At 42.8% G+C, this 18,735-nt stretch overlaps 1 protein-coding gene across 2 annotated transcripts in view; it reads right to left on the bottom strand.

Annotated features, from left to right (window-relative positions):
- Positions 1-13,942, bottom strand: part of PDZK1 (PDZ domain containing 1) — a 63,281-nt gene extending 49,339 nt beyond the window's left edge. Inside the window, exon 1 of one of the 2 annotated variants that reach the window (XM_027535305.1) lies at positions 13,770-13,942. The gene's annotated coding sequence lies outside the window, so the exon portion shown is untranslated. The remainder of the gene's footprint in view (positions 1-13,769) is intronic. The other variant, XM_027535285.1, reaches the window with a different exon arrangement.
- Between the last annotated feature and the right edge of the window lie 4,793 nt (positions 13,943-18,735).

Here is an 18,735-nt window from a genome sequence, read left to right as displayed (position 1 = left end):
TCTATGGAACACCTGGCAGCTCGGGTGGAGGGTTTTCTGTTTTGTTTTTGTCAAGCAGATCTTCTCCATACACATAGAATGGTAAAGAAAGACACGAAAAACCTTGGGTCAATTTATGTTGGTTACTTGCTGTAGTGCTTCTGCTGCTGCTGCTGCTAAGTCGCTTCAGTCATGTCTGACTCTGTGCGACCCCATAGACGGCAGCCCACCAGGCTCCCCCGTCCCTGGGATTCTCCAGGCAAGAACACTGGAGTGGGTTGCCATTTCTAGATCATGCAAAAAATGAATGTCAGTTACAGCACCAGCACCTCCTGAAAGCAGATCCATGGTCAGGAACTTGCAAGAGAAGATTCTTTTTCTTCTCAGAGTCCAGGCCAAGACAGGTGGTTTCCTTCTTATTCCTGATCCACTTTACCCTGTTCTGTTTTTTCCATAAACCTATCTCCTTTTATCATGTTTATATAATGTTTATGAATTATATTCTGTCTCTTCCCCACCAGAATATTATCTCCCCAGGGATAGAGATTTGTAATTGTTTTGTCACTGTATTCCAAGAGCCTAGCTTGGAATATAAGCCTATATTATATTAGGCTTAGAATATAAGCCTAGCTTATAACAAGCTTTCCAAAAATGAATGAGTGAGTGGATGAATGAATCTCCTTTTGCCAACAGGGTTGGTTTTTACCCCACCCTTTCACTGAGATTGTAGCCTTCTGAGATTCTGGGCTCCATGCAGGGTCTCAGTTCCTAGGTCTTAACTCCTGTCCCAAAGTGACCCTGGGAAAATAGACTACTTGGTTATTGGTTTTTAGCTTTCTCCTCACTTTCTTTCACTTCACTTTCTCTTCACTTCTGGACCTTAGCAATTTCTTTCCTTTTTTCCAAGTTCAACTATCTAGTTGAAAACATTTTTTTTTAATATATATTTTACCCAGTATTTCCATGAACTTTGTAGAGAAAGGGATTTCAGGTTTTCTAGTCTGCCATGTTTCCAGAAATGATTCTATCACTTAGCATTACTTTGCCTCTCAAAACGTCAGCTTTAGACAATGCTGCAAACATACAATAATCAAAACAGTGTGGTATTGGCACAAAAACAGGTATATGGATCAAAGGAACAGCCTAGAGAGCCCAGAAATAACCCACACACTGATGGTCAATTAGTCTTTAACAAAAGAGACAAGACTATACAATGGAGAAAAGACAGTCTGTTCAGCAAGTGGTGTTTGGAAAGCCAGGCAGCTGAATCAATGAAGTTAGAATACTTCTTCACACCATACACAAAAATAAACTCAAAATGGCTTAAAGACTGAAATATAAGATATGATATCATAAAACTCCTAGAAGACAACACAGACAAAATATTCTTGGACATAAATCATAGCAATGTTTTCTCAGGTCAGTCTCCCAAGGCAAAAGAAATAAAAATAAACAAATAGGACCTAATCAAACTTATAAACTTTTGCACAGCAAAGGAAACCATAAACAAAGTAAAAAAACAACCTATGGGCTGGGAGAAAATAATTGCAAAGAATGCAAACAACAAGGGCTTAATCTTCAAAATATACAAACAGCTTATTTAGCTCAATAAAAAAAGGGGGAGGGCAAAAGACTTAAATAGACATTCCTCTAAAGAAGACATAAAGATAGCTAAAAAGCACATGAAAAAATGCTCAACATCACTAATTATTAGAGAAATACAAATCAAAACTACAATGAGGTTTCACCTCATACTAATCAGAATGGCCATCATCAAAAAGTCTGCAAATGATAAAAGCTGAAGAGGGTGTGGAGAATAGGGAACCCTGCTACACTGTTGGGAGGAATGTAAATTGGCATAGCCACTATGGAGAACATTATGAGGGTTCCTTGAAAAACTAAAAATAGAACTTCCCTGGTACTCCAGTGGTTAGGAATCTGCCTGCCAATGCAGGGGACATGGGTTTGATCTCTGGTCCAGGAAGATTCCACATGCCACCGGGCAAATAAGTCCATGCTGTAGAGCCCATGTGCCACAACCACGGAGGCCCATACTCTGCAACAAGAGAAGCCACCACAGTGAGAAACCCACACACCACAATCAGCAAGTAGCTACCTTTCGCCACAACTAGGGAAAAGTTACAAGCAACAACAAGGACTCAGTGCTGTCAGAAAGAAACTGAAAATATAGTTATCATATGATCCAGCAATCCCACTCTTGGGCACTGACTCCAGAAAAGACTGCTGCTGCTGCTAAGTCGCTTCAGTTGTGTCCGACTCTGTGTGACCCCATAGACAGCAGTCCACCAGGCTCCCCCGTCACGGGGATTCTCCAGGCAAGAACACTGGAGTGGGTTGCCATGTCCTTCTCCAATGCATGAAAGGGAAAAGTGAAAGTGAAGTTGTTCAGTCGTGCCCGACTCTTTGGGACCCCATGGACTGCAGCCCACCAGGCTCCTCCATCTGTGGGATTTTTCCAGGCAAAAGTACTGGAGTGGAGTGCCATTGCCTTCTGCCCAGAAAAGACAAAAAACCCCTAATTAAAAAATATATATATACCTCCTCCCCCCTAAAGATACATATACCCCAATATTCACAGCAGCACTACTTAAAATAGCCAAGACATGAAAGAAACCTAAATATCCATCAACAGATGAATGGATAAAGATGTAGTCCATATATCCAATAGAATATTACTCAGTCATAAAGTAAAAATGAAATAATGCCACGTGCAGCAACAAGGATGGACCTAGAGATTATCATACTAAGTGAAGTAAGTCAGACAAAGACAAATACCGTATATGACTTGTATATGAAATCTAAAAAAAATGATGCAGATGAAATTTTTTAAAAAACAGAAACAGACCCACAGACATAGAAAACAAACTTATAGTTACCAAAAGGGAAAGAGGGAAAGGATAAATTAAGAGGTTGGGAGTTCAGTTCAGTTCAGTTGCTCAGTCGTGTCCGACTCTTTGCGACCCCATGAATTGCAGCACGCCAGGCCTCCCTGTCCATCACCAGTTCCCGGAGTTCACCCAAACTCATGTCCATCAAGTCAGTGATGCCATCCAGCCATCTCATCCTCTGTTGTCCCCTTCTCCTCTTGTCTCCAATCCCTCCCAGCCTCAGAGTTTTTCCAATGAGTCAACTCTTCACATGAGGTGGCCAGAGTACTGGAGTTTCAGCTTTAGCATCAGTCCTTCCAAAGAACACCCAGGACTGATCTCCTTTAGGATGGACTGGTTGGATCTCCTTGCAGTCCAAGGGACTCTCAAGAGTCTTCTCCAACACCACAGTTCAAAAACATCAATTCTTCGGCACTCAGCTTTCTTCACAGTTCAACTTTCACATCCATACATGACCACTGGAAAAACCATAGCCTTGACTAGATAGACCTTTGTTGGCAAAGTAATGTCTCTGCTTTTCAATATGCTATCTAGGTTGGTCATAACTTTCCTTCCAAGGAGTAAGTGTCTTTTAATTTCATGGCTGCAGTCACCATCTACAGTGATTTTTGAGCCCCCAAAATAAAGTCTGACACTGTTTCCACTGTTTCCCCATCTGTTTCCCATGAAGTGATTGGACCAGATGCCATGATCTTAGTTTTCTGAATGTTGAGCTTTAAGCCAACTTTTTCACTCTCCTCTTTCACTTTCATCAAGAGGCTTTTTAGTTCCTCTTCACTTTCTGCCATAAGGATGGTGTCATCTGCATATCTGAGGTTGTTGATATTTCTCCCAGCAATCTTGATTCCAGCTTGTGCTTCTTCCAGCCCAGCGTTTCTCATGATGTACTCTGCATAGAAGTTAAATAAGCAGGGTGACAATATACAGCCTTGACGTACTCCTTTTCCTATTTGGAACCAGTCTGTTTTTCCATGGCCAGTTCTAACTGTTGCTTCCTGACCTGTATACAGGTTTCTCAAGAGGCAGATCAGGTGGTCTGGTATTCCCATCTCTTTCAGAATTTTCCACAGTTTATTGTGATCCACACAGTCAATGGCTTTGGCATAGTCAATAAAGCAGAAATAGATGTTTTTCTGGAACTCTCTTGCTTCTTCCATGATCCAGCGGATGTTGGCAATTTGACCTCTGGTTCCTCTGCCTTTTCTAAAACCAGCTTGAACATCTGGAAGTTCACGGTTCACGTATTGCTGAAGCCTGGCTTGGAGAATTTTGAGGATTACTTTAGTAGCGTGTGAGATGAGTGCAATTGTGCAGTAGTTTGAGAATTCTTTGGCATTGCCTTTCTTAAGGATTGGAACAAAAACTGACCTTTTCCAGTCCTGTGGCCACTGCTGAGTTTTCCAAATGTGCTGGCATATTGAGTGCAGCACTTTCACAGCATCATTGGAGTACACTACTATATATAAAATTAACAACAAGGCCCTACTGTATAGCACAGGGAATTATAATCAATATCTTATAATAATCTATAAGGAAAAAGAATGTGAAAATTATATATATATATAACTATACAGAGATCGAGATATATAATTGAATCACTGTATACCAGAAACTAAAACAACATTGTAAATTAACTATACTTCAATTCTTAAAAATTTATTAAAAAAAAAAACTCCAGTTTTTTCTTCTATGAAGAACAGATACTAACAACGTTAGAGTATTTCTTGGAGACTTAAAAAGACATTTGTAGACTACCCAGAACCTGACGAATCCTCAATAGAAAATAACATTATTGTGGTTTTTGCAAGAACAAGACCTCTTAATTTATGGGCACATGTTGTAGAAGCAAGCTCATGGAAATAAACGGGCTAGAAGTACACAGTGGGCAACTCTGTTTGAGAGTTCAGAACATTTGGGGCATCATGGATGGCATTTTTGCCCACACACATACAGCATTTTGTGCAAGTGGTCAGGAACAGAGAAGTAAAAAGACATCCCAATGCTTTCCTTTTTTTTTTCCTATCGTGTCACATGGAGAAATTGGTAACAGTTGCATAGCTCATCACTAGAGTAAACAGATGAGGCTTTTTAAGCCTGGAGTGACCTGCCTAGGGCCAACTGTCCCAAGCTTTCCCCAGACTCCCCAGAGGGTGAGGGGATCAATATTTGGGTATGCTTGTAGAAAACTAGAAAACATCACTGAGGGCTTCCCTGGTGGCTCAGTGGTAAAGAATCTGCCTGCCTATGTAGGAAACTTAGGTTGGATCCCTGATCTGGGAAGATCCCACATGGCACAGAGCAGCTAAGCCCATGTGCCACAGTTGTTGAGCCTACCCTCTAGAGCCCAGGAACTGCAACAACTGAGCCCACATGCCACAGCTGCTGAAGCCCATGCCCTCTAGAACCTGTGCCCTGCAAAAAGAGAAGCCACCGCAATAAGAAGTCTGTGCACCACAACTAAAGACAAGCCCTGCACTCTGCAAACAAGAAAAGCCCAGGCAGTAATGAAGACCCAGCACAGCCAAAAAACAAATAAAAATATTTTAAAAAATCATTTAGAGCAACCAAATAAACTTAAGCAAATGAAGATTTTACCATATCCATTGACTGAAACTTCAGCACTAAGATAGTTCTCCAAACTGATCTACAGATTATTGTATTTCTAATCAAATTTCCCACAGGGATTGTTTGGTCACATGTTTGTTTTTTGGTGAAACTCGACAAGCTGATTCCGAAAAATAAGAATAAGGAAGGAGTTGTTCTCCTGGATAACAAGATACTAGAGAAACAATAATTACGACAACATGACATGGCCACAAGGTAAACTGTAACACTGGAACAGACTAAAAAGCCCCCACACAGACCCATACAAATAGAAGCAATATGACAAAAACAGAGGAAGAGGCAGGTCTTTTTTCAGTAAATTGCTCTGGTGTATTCCTTTCGGGTCTGGCTTATTTCATTCAATATGATATTCGTGAGATTCATCCGTGTTGTTGTGTACAGTTGTAGTTCATTTGTCTTCATCCAGGGATTCTGTTATGTAATGTCCAAACAGCAGTCAGAACTTGGGGTGATGCCTGCTCAGGTGGCAACACAGTATCCACAATTGGAAGGGATCTCTATCTTGGCATTGGCATACTTGAAGAATCTTGGATCTCTCCATCTCAATTGTTTTTATTGTGGTAAAAGCATACATAACATAAAATTTACCATTTTAACCATTTTTTAGTGTCAGAGACATTATGTACTTTCACAGTGTTGTGCAACAATCACCACCATCCATCTCCAGAACCTCTTTATCTTCCCAAACTGAAACTACACGTCTATTAAACAACTGTCCATTTTTATTTTTATCTGGCAACCACCATTCTACTCTTTGTCTTTATGAATTTGACTACTCTAGGTACCTTGTACAAGTGGAATCACATGGTATTTGTCTTTTTGTGACTGGCCTATTTCACTTAGCAAATATCTTCAAGGTTTATCCATGTTTAGCATGTATTAGAATTTTCCTTTTCAAGACTGAATAATATTCCATTGTGTGTATACACCATATTTTATGTATTCACTCAGTGTTGAGTGGATTACTTTTGGCTATTGTGAATAATGCTGCTATGAACATGAGTGTACAGACATCTGTTCGAGTTCCTGCTTTCAGTGCTTTTGAGTATATGCCCAGAAGTGTATTTGCTGGATTGTATGGCAATTTTATGTTTAATTTTTTGAGGAACTGCCATACTGTGTTTCCACAGCAGCTGCTCTATTTGCATTATCATCAACAATGCACAAAGCTTCCAATTTCTCTGTATCTTCATTGACACTTGATATTTTCTGTATTTTTTAAATAACAGTCATCCTAATGGGTGTGAAATGACATCTCATTATGGTTTTGATCTGTATTTCCTGAAAGAATAGAAATGTGCTTATTAAACTTTTGTATATCTTCTTTGGAGAAATGTGTATTCAAGTCCTTTGCCCATTTTTTAATCAGATTGCTTGATTTTCTGTTATTGAGTTGTACCAATTCAATTTTTTTACTATGTAAAAAGACTCAAAGAGATGAAGTGACTTAACCAAGTCAATTAACCTCAAGTTTAGAGCAGAGCCATGGATAAAAAACTTGTGATTTTAGGGATACAAAGATGGTTTAATATCTACAAATCAATCAGTGTGATAAAACACATTAACAAAAGGAAGGATAAAAATCACATGATCATCTCAATTGACACAGAAAAAACGTTTGACAAAATTCAACATCCATTCATTTTAAAGTCTCATCAAAGTTGGTATAGAGGGAATATATCTCAACATAATAAAGGACATTTATGACAGACCCACAACTAACAGCATACTGAATGGTGAAAAGCTGAAAGCCTTTCCTCCAAGATCAAGAATAAGACAAGGATGCTCACTCTCACCACTTCTATTTAACATAGTATTGGAAGTCCTAGCTACAGCAATCAGAAAAGAAAAATAAATAAAAGGCATCCAAATTAGAAGGGAAGAAGTAGAATTCACTATTTGCAGATGACATTACACTTAGATAATACTTTGACAATACTTTGGCTACCTGATGTGAAGAGCCAACTCAGTGGAAAAGACCTTGATGTTGGGAAAGATTGAGGGCAGGAGGAGAAGGGGGTCACAGAGGATGAGACATTTGCATGGCATCATCAATTCAGTGGACATAAGTTTGAGCAACCTCCAGGAGACAGTGAAGGACAGGGAAACCTGGCATGCTGCAGTCCATGGGGTTGCAAAGAGTGGTACATGACTGAGAGACTGAACAACAATGACAACAAATGACACTAGAAAACCCTGAAGTTTCCACAGAAAGTTGTTAGAACTAATAAATGAATTTGGTAAAGTTGCAGGATACAAGGTAAATATATAGAAATTTGCTATTTTTCTATACACTAATAATGAACTATCTGAAAGAGAAAATAAGAAAACAATCTTGTTCAAAATTTCATCAAAAAGAATAAAGTACCAAGGAGTAAACTTAATGAAGGAGGTGAAATAACTGGAAACTACAAAACACTGATGAAAAAATTAATGATACCAATAAATAGAAAGTTATCTCATGCTCTTGTGTTGGAAGAATTAATATTGTTGAAATGTCCATACTACCCAAAGTAATCTACACATTTAATGCAATCCATATCAAAATACCCATGACCTTTTTCACAGAACTAGAACAAATAATCCTAAAATCTATATGGAACCACAAAGGACCCTGAATTGCCAAAGCAATCTTGAGAAAAAAGAACAAAGCTGAAATTATCACCCCTAGCTTCAGACTATAGACTGTACTACAAAGCTACAGTAATCAAAACAGTATGGTACTGGCACAAGACATACACTGGAACAGAACACAGAGCCCAGGAGTAAATCCACACACGAGGGCAATTAATCTAGGACATACAATGAGGGAAAGACAGTGTCCACAATAAGCAGTGCTAGGAAAACTGGAGAGCTACATGCAAAAGAATGAGATTATAACATTTTCTCATACCTTATATAAAAATAAACTCAAAATGAATTAAAGACCTAATTGTAAGCCTGAAACCATAAAACTTGTAGAAGATAACATAGGCAGAATACTCTTTGACATAAATTGTAGGAATATTTTTTTGATCTATCTCCTAAAGTAAAAGAAAAGAAAAAAAATTTTTAATGAGACCTAATAAAGCTTAAAAGCTTTGCACAGTAAAGGAAACCATCAACAAAATGAAAAAATAATCTATTGAATGGGAGAAAGTATTTGCAAATGATATAACTGATAAGGGATTAATATCCAAAACAGATAAACAGCTCATACAACTCAATATCAAAATGAACATCCTGATTCCAAAATGGGCAAAAGACCTGAATAGACATTTTTCAAAAAAGAAGAAATATGGATGACCAACAGGTGTATGAAAACATACTCAACATCACTAATCATCAGAGTAATGTAAATCAAAACAATAATGAAATCCCACCTCACACCTGTCAAAATGATTATCATCAGAAATTCTATAAATAATAAATGCTGGAAAAGGTGTTGAGAAAGGAGACCTTTCAGCTGTTGGTGGGAATGTAAACTGGTGCAGACACTATGGAGAACAATAGGCAGTTCCTCAAAAAACTAAAACTAGAACTACTATATGATACAGTAATTCTCCTGTCAGGCAAACATTTGGAAAAAGTGAAAACATTAATTTGAAAAAAAATACATGTACCCCAATGTTCATAACAGCATTGTTTATAATAACCAAGATATGGAATCAACTTGAGTATCCATCAACAGATGAATAAATGAAGAAAATGTGGTATATAAAATGGAATACTAGTCATAAAAATGAATGAAATTCTGCCATTTCCAACAGTGCAGATGGACCTAGAGAGCATTATGCTTAGTGGAATACGTCAGACAGAGAGAGACAAATTGTGTGTGTTATCACTTACATGAGGAATCTAAAAACCAAAACAAATAAATAAATATAATAAACCAGAAACAGACTCACAGATGTAGAAACAAACTAGTGGTTACAGGTGGGAGAGGAAAGGGGGGAGGGGCAAGATAGGATATGGGATTAAAAGTTTAAAAGTACTATGTACAAAATAAGTAAGCAATAAGAATATATTGTACAGCACAGGGAAATATAGCCATTATTTTGCAATAACTTTAAATGGCTTATAATCTATAAACATATTGAATCACTATGTTGTATACCTGAAACTAATATTACAAATCAACTACAGTCCAATAAAAAATAAATCCAAGGCCAATGTCCTTCTACTACACCAGTCTGCCTGGTTTAGTACAAGATTCTAGCCTCCACCCTTTACATTTCAGATATATCCCTGATACGTTCATATTTTTACCCCAACTTCAGATCTGATTATCCTTGTCTTTTTAGTAGCTCATTAACTTACCCGGAGCCTGATATTTTAAGCTCCAGCAGTTTTCTGCCCCTGGGTCAATATTTATGACAATCTCCTCTGTTACTCCCTAGATTACTCTGGCCTCATCCAACACCCAAAGAAGCACTCTGTTTAGGCTGCATACCTTTGGAGGAATTTATTAGGCCAGGGTCCAGATACAGAATTGAGATAAATGTTTTACAGCAGTACCAGGCAATGGGCAGGAGGAAGGGCAAAGTCATGGTCCTCAGCTGGTTCACACACTGTGGCTCCACATGTTTGCTGAGTTAAACTTTCTAGTGTTTTTTCACCAACCAGGTAGCAGGTTGGCAGGTCTGAGGACCCCTAGAGAGCTGTGACTTATTAATACTTGCAAGTAGGCTACAAAGGATACTTCAGTAGTTATTCCCTCCCTCTTCCCTTTCCCAGCTGAGGGGTCAGAATACACAGTACTTTTCCACTGGTTGGGGCGGGGGCAGGAAACAGGTACAGAGCAAGAACTGGCCATGTCCTCCGTTCCTGAATGTATCAAAGTCTGGGCACTCTTGGAATACCGATTAGGGTCTATCCTTACCTTTTTCTGAAAGACACAGAAATGGAGGATCAACGGCCTTGGGAAGTTTCCAGCTTCTCAGGGGCCCCAAAGGGACAAGCTTAGGGACAGGTAAACAAGGAAAGTGCCAGAGACTTCAAGGCCACAGCCTCAGCCTGACTCCAGTCCTCACAGGGAGACTGAGGATCATCCCATTCAGGCGTGAAAGGCCAGTGAGAGAGAATCAAGACAAGGAATAGATTAATGGACCCAAGTCTGTGGCATGATTTAAAAGACACCCCTGCCTCAAAGTACTGCCTCCTTCAGGATGGTCTCAGGACTTCTTGACACTCTAGTTAAGAGAAACAACTAATTCATGTGCATGCTATTTTTCCCCATTGCTTAGAATTTTAACATGCCAGAAACACACACACACATACAATACTCACCTTCATTATCCACTGAAGAAAGTACCTCTTCTCAGGAGCCCCAGTCAGATTAAAGATGATCCCAACTGATATGCCATAAGGTGGTATACAGCCTCTATGCCCCCAGCTACACGAGTGCTGAAATCCTACCCTCAGCAATGGATCCCTTGCTAAACAGTATCTTTTTCCTTTCCCCTAGATCAGCCTGGAAATATTCTGGAGGACAAAATGCTAAGTCCCTGATTCAAAGACTTGGGCATCAGCAGGCCTGAGATTCCTAGGTGCTGTAGGAAGGCTGAAGAAGTGCAGATGTCACAAAATGCAGGAGGCTAGTTTCCTCGACTCCTTTGGCCAAAGACAGAGCTAAGCAGAGCTACAACAGAGCTCAGGACTGGAACCCACACCTGCCACTTGCGGAGCAGCTGTCAAGAGGCCATAAGCAGAGAAAGATGGGGATCTGCAGCTTCAAAGCCACATTCTGTGTGACTCTGCTGTCTAATAGGCAGTGAACTGCAGAAAGGAGCCGTCTTCCTATTTGCTCACATGGCACAGTGTGGCTTTGTGGTGGCAGTGAGGAGGCACCCCAGCCCAGAAGACACACAGAGCTGTGACTGCAGCCATTTCTGCCACCAGGCTGCTGTATCCTGAAAAAACCTGGTATATCGCCATATGGATCAGCATGTGGAGCAGGTGGCAGTGTCAGGCTGCCAAGCCAGCAGTTCTGCAGGAGGGAGGCCTGGCTGCAAAGGAACTGGTGTCCTCTGTGACCAGGAAGAGGTAAGACTCTCTCTTGACACCAGTGACTTGGGCAGATTTTTTTCTGCCTTCAGTTTAAAACTTGAGGTCATTATTCCCAGTAAGCCATTCACTACAGACTGGAAATTGGGATTGAAACTGTGAGAGGCATTGCTCCCAGAGCCTGCCTGTCACCCTAATACCTACACCCCTGAAGCTGCCATGCCATCCCCATAAAAAACAGCCCTGACTCTCTCCTCATGATGTTACCAAGGACTCTGGGCAAGAGGCCAGTAGAGACAGAGGCAGGGGGTGGGGATTGAAATGCCTACACAGCTTTGCTCTAAATGCCCTCTGGCCCTGAAGTTTGGTTTCCTTCCAGAAAACTATTGGCTGTACCAAAGGGGTCAGTTCACCCTTCCCCAGGGGAGACGCTGGGTCTCCCACCAGGCCCATGGAGGCAGGAGAGGCAGAGGCCAAACAGAGAAAAGAAGTAGATCCCTTTTCTCCGTCAGCCTCTGACATGCTTCTTCACATGGCCTGTTGCCCAGGTTGCTCTCAAGGCAGTCACAAAGCAAGCGGAAGCCCCAGGTCAGACCCAGGATCAGAGTGATGTCCCCAGCCAACACCCCACACATAGTAAGAGCCCCATGCAGAGGCAGCCAGGGGAGCTTCAAGGGGAAATGTGACAAAATAACAAATTTTTCCTTATGTGCAGATGTGGCCTCAGGCATTTCATTGCCTAAAAGTCTGATGGGGTCAAGTGAAATGTGGAAGTTAGCCACAAAAGCTAGTGATCTTTGGCGGCACTGAGTATACTAGGCTCCAACTATGCTGAGGCCAGTGGCAGGTCTGAGCCCCATGCACACTTGACAAGGGAACTGTACAAACCAGACTCTGTTTGGAGCAGAGTAACAAAAATGAAGGAAATATTGACACTGCCATAAGGAATAGGTGAAGAAACTAAAGATGTTTATCCCAGAAAGCAGAAATGTTAGCTAAAATGATTAACTTTCTTCAGTGATTTGATGAGATCCCAATAGAGAAGGGTTTCCCTGGTGGCTCAGACAGTAAAGAATCCACCTGCAATGTGGGAGACCTGGGTTCAATCCCTGGGTTGGGAAGATACCCTGGAGAAAGAAATGGCAATCCACTCCAGTATTATTGCCTGGAGAATCCCATGGACAGAGGAGCCTGGTGGGCTACAGTCTATCGGGTCGCAAAGAGTCAGACACAACTGAGAGACTAAGCATGCACACACATGGAGAAGGAAATCCGGGTAATGCTAAAACTCAACATTTACTGAGTACTTACTATGTGCCCAAAAAACAAGCTAATTATTTTATACACACTTTCTCATTCAATCTAAACATCTTATTTAGATATTTTAGAAACATATTATTTCCATTCTACAGATCAGGAAAATCCAGAAAAGCTGAGAGACTTGCCCAAGGTCACATACCTAGTGGGAGAGTAAGGAGATGAGCCCAGGCCTGTGACTCAACCACCATCCACAGACACGTTCTGTGTGGTGCTCTCAGCAGAATTAGGAGCAATGGTTGGGTGGAAGTAAAAGGAAGGCAGTTCTGAAGGCAACAAGAGGGAGAATTTTCAAACAACTGGAGGGTTCAACAAAAAATAGTGGGTGGGTGCTGAGAGTGGTCAGGAGCCACACACAACTAGAGATGGAAGCCGAGGATTCAAGAAGTATTAAATAACTTAGTTGTCAAGAATTACAGCAACAGCAGCACCTGGGAACTTATTAGGAGCCCAGATCCGCGGACCCTACCGCAACCCTACTGAATCAGAAACTCTGTGGCTGGGCCCAGACATGTGTATTTTACCAAACTGTCCAGGTGATTTTGATACACACTCAATTTTGAGAACCACTGACAAGGAAGCTTCTACACCCTGCCAGGGACTGGACTAGATGACTGTGTTTGTCCCTTCCAGTTCTAAGACCTCACAGTTCTATAGAAGTGAGATACAAGTATGATTTAACAACTAACCAGATTTTCTTTTAACATGGAGCACTTTATAGTAATATCTTGGAAACAATATATCAGCTGTTAAATTGTGTGATTGGACTCACCTCAGACACGTGAAGGCTGACAAGATAAACATCTGGGAGACTGTGGGCAATGGGGCTGCCCCTCCAGCCAGCAAGCAACCTACGTTCTAGCCACCTCAGCCATTTCACTGGTTTCCAAACAAGCCCCGAGTGTCCCCACTCCTGGTTCATTCCTGTTGTTCTTCTATCTGAAAAGCACTTACCTTTTGAAATTCTCTCTTCTTTAAATGCTCAATTCAAATGTCACCTTTCCTGAAAGTGCCCAGCAGTATCTGGTGCACGGGTCGGCCTCTCTTCCCGCTTTCCTTCCTGGGTGTCCTCTCACTTCTGGGTGACTTGCAGCACCTGGTGCGGTCGGTCGGCTCTGGCTCAGGGGTGGGGCCTCAGCAGAGCGTGTTCTCCTGAGAGGAGGCCGGCACTCAGGCACGTCAGCCCCCAGTGCCTACCATACAATGATGCTCAGTGGGGAGGGATCAGAAGCGGCATCTTAGGAAAATGATTTAGGCAACTATTTACAAGATGCACAGATGCCAACTCACTGTGAGAAAGAAGCCCTCTATGATTCAGTTTCTAGCCCTCAGGTCTTTGCAAAACTTTGAGGTTTTTGCAGTAACCAGTGTGAATACATATCTATGCTGTTGGGGCTCAGGGGGCCCACCTTTATGCATCTACAGCCCTGTTATGTTTAACTCCTCTTCACATTCATAACAATCTTTGTTATATAATCGCTGGATGATGAGAAATGCTGAATGCCCTCACAGCCAACCTTCTAAGTACCCCACAGAGACAAGCATGGACAAATCTCCTTTTTAGGGAACAAGGAGGTCATAAATTTGACCACTATTGTATGGACAACAAAGAAGGATACTGGGTTACCAGATACCAGGTCCAATTTAAGAGTTTATGTCAGCAGGGCCAGGTGTCCTGTGGGCTGTGGTGGGCTGGCCTTGTGACCAGGATGCTGGTGAGAGACATGGAAAGGGGATGAAAGACCTCCCTTCTCAACAAGGGTTTCTATACCGCAGGCTCCTGGAATTGACTCATTATGAATACTGAAAGCTGAATACTTCAATGGAATAACAACATGTTCCTGATGTATGTCTCACCTGACAAAGCCCAGACAATGGTTTCCTTGTCCACTGAAAGGACCTCAAACTCCAGAAGTCCTGTTACTATTTGGGGGTGGGGCACAGAGTACTACAAAACAGGAATTCCCTGTCCACACAAGTGGAGAGGGACTCTAGTCATGAAAAACTTCCCCCAACCCAATTAGGGCTCCTGGGTAGCCCAGCACTGGTTGGCAATCATGGAGAGTTTGCTGCAGAGCCAGGGGACTTCGTGTTGTGTTGGGTCCCCTCTGGCACAGGGCCTGGCCCAGCCTTGCAGAGGTTAGAGCCCAAAGTTTCTCATTCTCAGACCAATGCTTTTTCTACCAAAGTACACAATCTAGAGTTTAGGAATAATCGTCACAGTCTCCCCAGCCATCAACAACCGAGGAGGAATAGAACAGAATAGAAATGGGTGAGGGGGTCACGAGTGAAGAAATAAGGTCAGTCACCCACCCCCTCACCTCTACGTATAGGACCATTTTGACTGCCATCACCCCTCATCTCCCTTGCTCCCCCCGCCTCCCTGCATCACTCCTGGCCCATCTTCCCCTTCATCCTGAAGCAGCTCTGTTCTCTGTCCTGTGCTGTGCTTAGTAGCTCAGTCATGTTGACTCTTTGTAATCCTGTGGACTGTAGCCCACCAGGCTCCTCTGTCCATGGAATTCTCCAGGCAAGAATACTGGATGGGTTACCATGCCCTCCTCCAGGAGATCTTCCCAACCCAGGGATCAAACCCAGGTCTCCCACATTGCAGGTGGTTTCTTTACCATCTAAGCCAAGACCCAGTAATTAGACTGATTGTGGAATGTGGCTTAGGAATGAGCCCAGGACAGGAAGGCGTTGTCTAGAGAGTCAAACGGCAGACTCAGGATATTTGGAGTCAGCAGAAACAGCCCTACATAGATTAACAGGCCCATCTGGAAAGTAAAAAGTAAAAGCATAGAGAATAAAGACATAAAAATGCCATCACTTAGTCTGGGTCAGGATGCTCCCATGAGTCAATTTTTGGCACCTTCAGAGCTGAGGGAGAAGAAAGAATAACCTGGTAAGGGCCTTCCCAGAGGAGATTGACCCCAGATCCCAATGTCTTTATCAGGACCTCGATGTCCTACTCCTAAGCCAAATCTTCTCTCAAGAAAAGACTAGGCACCTTACTTTATACTTGAGGGCACATTCTGTCCTTATAGTGACAAGATATTAAGATATTCTAATTTCAGTCTTATCCTTATAGTGAGCTACCAAGTGAAAAATCTTTGTCCCTCAAGGTGAAGAAAACAAAGAGTGGTTTTTCTCAGCCTTTTCAGCACCTTAGTCTATTTCTAACACAGGCCAAAAAAAAAGGAAAAAGAGAAAGTGGTAGAGAAGGAGGTAGAGGAGACAGAGAAGAAAAGATTTCACAGTGGGGGTGGAGGAGGAAGAGAAAAGTAGGAAGACCCATGATTGCTACTAAAGAACTCATCTCTGGTGTTAAAAGACCATATATACCAGTAATGAGGGCACCAGCAACGACAGAAGAGGGGGATGGGGCTTGAACAAAAATGAAGAGCAAGTTGAGGGCTGAGAGCTCATTCACAGAGCTTTCACCAGAGCCCCCAGCCTGAGAGCAGGAAAGAACTTCTGTCCTGAGGTAAAGAGGCCCAATGGGGACCTGGGGCCTGGGAGCGGGGATGGGACAGTCAACAGGACCGGTCAGGCAAGGACAGGCTTCCAGTGAGGTCCCTGGGAAGCCCCATGTCTTAAAATGTTCTTTGCCCTCAAGAGCCTGGGAAGAGAAGTGTTCCTCACACCCACGAAGCCGGCGTGCTCAATATTCTCCAGGAGGCATTCAGGGGCACACCCTGTCCTGACAACTTCCTCAAATGGGAAAGAACCACACTGTGTGTTCATGGGAGGGAAAGCCAGGTGAACTCCTTCAAGTAACTGTACCTGTACTGTTACTGTACCAAAGTCTAAACTGTAACTGTACCAAAGTCTAAATTGCTTATGTACTTCTAAGTCCTCCAGGCTCCTTTCTTCTGTTCAGTCTTGAGGAATGAATGACAAAGGGTCATTCTTATCAATAAAAAGGAGACAGTTAGCAGAGGAAAGTTAGCAAGGCTTGAATCAATTCTCCTCTGGATCCCAAGCCTAGCCTGGGAAAAGACACTAGGCTCCATGGAGCTTGGAGCTGGCCCTGTGAGGTGCCTTGCGGGGAGCTCACATCCCAGATGTAGGCTCTATGGGTGATGCAAACAAGGGAGGCTTTGGCCACTGCATGTTTCTGGCAGAGTAAACCTGGAAATTCCAGGGTGAAGATATTGGTTTGGAGATAGTTCTTCCCAAGTTCCAGAGTTATGCACTTTAGTGGGAAGACCCTTCACCTAGGAATCAGGAGACCTGGTTGCCTCAGTTTCCCCACAGGCAAAATAAGGAGCCTGTCCTGCAGGACCTCTTAACTGGGGAGTACATGGATTCACTCATGAGATAGTGAATTAGGGAGAAATGTTACATCTTTATCTTCACCAGTCTCTAGTTGAAAGTTAGCATTTGCTTCCATTATGAAGGTAGGCAACAAACCACATTAGAATTTGCAATCAATAGAAATTACAGTTATTTACAAATCTCTTCAGGCTTGTCGCAGATTTTTTACTATGTCATATATGCTCATCACTTCTGTGAAATTACAATTGTTTATTTAGACTGATGCTACTTCTAAAGAAGCCCATACACCACTCTATCACACATTCTTCTAATGTTTGGACAACTGTTTTTATATAACTTGTTTCCTTTGTTATTCTATATATTATGAATTTTTAAACGTTATTTTGAGAAGATGATCCACAGGCTTCACCAGACAACAGAAGTGTTCATAGCGCATTTATGTAAAGGTTGAGAAGGCCTCTGCTCTAGTGTGTCGAGAGGGGTCAGAGTGGGAGGCCTGAGAAAGCAGACAAGTGATCCAAGGGTCTCCTGCCTGAACTTTGGCTGACTTACAACTCTGCCTCTACTCTAAGGAAGTTGTAGTGACTGATGAAATCCTGTCTCTGGGCCTCAAGCATTTTTTTCAATGTTGTGGGAGATCTGCAAACAGAGGTGTTTGTGAAGTGGATTGCTAACCTTCCAGCTCCTCTGAGAGGCTAGGTCTGGGCTTTGATAGAGGAGAGAATGGAGCCTCTTCCTTACAATTTTGTCCCCACCAGTAACAGTCCACATATCCCAGAAAACCCTGGGTACAGCTTCACGTGCCATTTAATCATCACATTCCCATGATGCAGCTTGAAACACAAAAGGAACGTGAGCCTGATTTAGAAACGTGCCTTCCATCACAGAAAGCTTGCGTCTGAATCCAAGACTCAGTGGTCTCCCATTTGAAAAGGTCAGGGAAAGGAGTCCATGCCCTGCTGGCTGTGGCTGAGTCACTCCATACTGACAGTCCACAGGCCCTAGGCAGCCAAGGGAGTTCAGGAAACCCCGAGAAAAGGCCAAAAGGTGAGAGTGCCAGTCTGGTGCCAACCTAGTCAGCATCCATGTCTTTGCCCACTCTGCTCTATGAGGGAGATAAGACTTGTCCCCACACAGGTGGTGGACCCAGAATGTCCCAACTTCCCGCCCCACCACTTTTCTTGCTATTTAGTGCCAGCTGCAACTCTAGTACAGGCTGTGACCCCAGGACCCATCAGACCCGGAATTGCATACCCCTACCCTAGACCTCTGCCTCTAGGTTTTCCTGGGTGAACCCGCAAGCTCCACCCCGCGCCCGGCTCAGGGAGCCGAAGCCTGGGTTCAGGAAGACTTCAACCGGAAGGCAGCGCCCTCTAGCGGTCAGAGTGCAGAACCAGCAGGGCTCTGCCTCCATCACACCAAGATGTTCACAAGCACCAAGGTGACTTACTCCAAGAGCATCCTTGTCCCACGGACCCCGCCTACCCACAGCCTTCCATAACGGCCCATGACAGACTTACACGCTCTGCTCCAGCTCGGCCCTAGGCACCACGAAGCCCGGTGACTCTTGTATCAGCTCCTGCAAGCTTGCCAGACTTGTCTGCCGCTCTCTTCTTGGAAGCAGCCCCTACACTGCCCC

This window comes from Bos indicus x Bos taurus, chromosome 3, assembly GCF_003369695.1.
Source record: "Bos indicus x Bos taurus breed Angus x Brahman F1 hybrid chromosome 3, Bos_hybrid_MaternalHap_v2.0, whole genome shotgun sequence".
NCBI lineage: Eukaryota > Metazoa > Chordata > Mammalia > Artiodactyla > Bovidae > Bos > Bos indicus x Bos taurus.
Note: the sequence above shows the minus strand (reverse complement) of the source record. Positions and strands in the feature narration are given on the sequence as shown.